This window comes from Elaeis guineensis, chromosome 2 (assembly GCF_000442705.2).
Source record: "Elaeis guineensis isolate ETL-2024a chromosome 2, EG11, whole genome shotgun sequence".
Lineage (NCBI taxonomy): Eukaryota > Viridiplantae > Streptophyta > Magnoliopsida > Arecales > Arecaceae > Elaeis > Elaeis guineensis.
This window is the reverse complement of record NC_025994.2, coordinates 114610009-114612585: the sequence shown is the minus strand read 5'-3', so window position 1 is coordinate 114612585 and position 2577 is coordinate 114610009. Positions and strand designations below refer to the sequence as shown.

The window sequence follows — 2577 nt, the reverse complement described above, 5'->3', positions numbered from 1 at the left end:
TTTCCTAGTGCAAAGATCTTTTAAAAATTTGGCATAAGTTGGAATCTGATGGATTATATCTAAAAGAGGAATATTAACTTGGACTTGTTTAAATACCTCTAAAATTTTGTCTAAATGTTCAGATTTATTGAATTTCAGTCTGTTTGAAAAAGGAGCTCTAGGACTTTTAAGTACTGGACTAGGTAAATTTTCAGTTTCTGATGCTTGAGGTTGAAAGGTAGTAGTTTTAGAAGGTGACTTGACAGATGAGTCCTCTATATCATTAAGTGCAACTACCTTATTGTCTATTTGTTTTCCTGATCTTAAGGTATGAATGGCATTTACACCATTAACTTGGTTTTCTTGTTGGGGTCGTGGACCATTTTGGTTCCTAGGATTTGGCTCAGGTTGGCTAGGTAACCTACCATGTCTCGTTCACTAATGGTCGAAGCCAGCTGACTTACTTGTATTTCCAGATGGACTATAGCTTGGGTGTTATTATTTATGAGTTGACCCGTGGTTTGCATAAAGCTGGTATGTGTCTTCATCATGGCTTCTAGGCTTTTCTCTAAAGAGGTAATTTTTTTGTCATTATCATGGAAGCCTGACGGGTTGTTCATCACTGGGTTGGACCTTAGATTTTGCTGATTGAAATTTGGATTGCCTACATTAGGATTCTGGGACCATGAGAAATTCGGGTGATTCCTCCAACCTGGGTTATATGTGGGTGCATAAGGATTGTTCAATGGTCCTTGATAGGTGGCATTCACCTGTGCACACTCATTCGAGTAGGAACATTCTTCTAAGATATGGTCTGATGCATTGCACCCTTTACACATGGATGCAGATATTTGATTTACATTGGCTGGTCTCTGTAATTCTAAGGCTTCCAATCTATGTGTTAAGGTTGCAATCTTAGCCTCTGATGCTAGGGTTGGTTGAATTTGATGCATTCCTCCTCTTGAAGGTATAGCTTTATCAGGTTCCCTAGTTGTTTCCCACCGTAAATTTCTCTCGACTAGGTCTTCTAAGAATTGCCAAGCTTCAGTAGTTTCTTTGTCCATAAATTGGCCTTGGCACATAGACTTTAGCATGGTTCTTGAGTTTGAATCTAATCCCTCATAGATGATCTGGCATAGTCTCCAAGTTTCTATTCCATGGTGTGGGCATTGGGTCAGAAGATTCTTGAAACGATCAAAGTACTTCCAAAATGATTCACCAGCTAGTTGGTAAAATTGATTTATTTCATTCCTAATCCTAGCTGTTTTATGATGGGGGAAATACTTTTTCAAAAATATTCTCACAAAGCCCTCCCAGGTAGTGACAGAATGGTTTGGCAGACTATAAAGCCACTTCTTAGCATTATCCTTAAGGGCAAAGTTGATTAATCTAAGTTTGACCTCATCCTCTGTTAATTGCAGTTTCATGGTTGCACATACCTCCTCAAATTCTCTAATAAATATATAAGCATCCTATAATCCTGTGAATTTTGGAAGCATATTTATGATTTGAGGTTTGATTTCAAAATTGTTAGCTGTGGGTTGTGGCAACCTGATACAAGATGGTTGGATGGAGCCAACTGGATAACACAAATCTTTAAGGGTCATGGGTTGGATTGGTTCAGCCATTGGAACAACAGGAATTGACTCAATTCTAACTAGACGACCCGACACTCTTCTCCACACACGAGGTGTATGGTTCTCGATGTTTATACAAATTTTTTTTTTATAAAATTTTTATGTATAAGAAAAAGAAAGAGAAAAAGTTTTAAAGAGAAGATCTTAAGGAGTCCTAAATCTAAAGAAAAGTAACCAAATTAATTTAAATTTTAATAATTTTTTTTTTCAAACAAGTGAAACAATAAATTAAACTCAATCTATCCTAGGGTTAACCTAAATCTAGACAGCTCCTAACTGTTCCAAGATAACCCTTCAAGCCTTCCAAGTGGAGATTGATCAACTAGTTAGCTAGGTAAGTATAAGAGGTGGGAGGTTCACTCATCGTTGCCTTTCTAGACACCAAACGAGTTGGCCAGGCCAGCAACTGAACCAATTTAACAAACCACCCTCAGGGACTTGCCTAGACACCAACTAATCAAACAACTCAAACTTGGTAGAACTCTTAGGGTTCCTTGTCCTATTGAGCTCGAATTCCTTAAGGTTGACGTCTAATTGATTTTAAGATTAAAGGTCTAGGTAATGCAATATGATGGAGATGGTTTTTGGGCTAAGGGTAATGAAATCCCCACCTTATCTTGTTAATGGGTTGATGCCCTTAGATTAATTATGAAAATGCAAATGCAAATAAACAAGATGACCAAGAATGTAAAAGATTTTAATTTAGAATTTTTTTTTATTTTGATATTTTACTTCACGATTATGAAATATCTTTTGTTTTATTTTTTTTTTGTGATTAAGTAAATTCAAATGATTAGGTCTAAAAGGAAAAGTAATTAACTAAAAATAATAAAAGAGAAATTAGAAGCGTACCTGAGTTTTCCAGCAATCACCTACTAAATCTAGAAACCTAAAGGAAAAAGAAAGAGAGTTATAAAGCACGAAGAACAAATATTTGAAAATAATTTAAAATGCCAAATTT

At 35.9% G+C, this 2577-nt stretch overlaps 1 non-coding gene across 1 annotated transcript; it reads left to right on the top strand.

Moving 5' to 3' along the window:
- Positions 1-1131: 1131 nt before the first annotated feature.
- Positions 1132-1238, top strand: LOC140855942 (small nucleolar RNA R71). The gene has a single exon (XR_012139384.1). It is a non-coding gene; the product is annotated as a small nucleolar RNA R71 (small nucleolar RNA).
- Positions 1239-2577: the final 1339 nt, after the last annotated feature.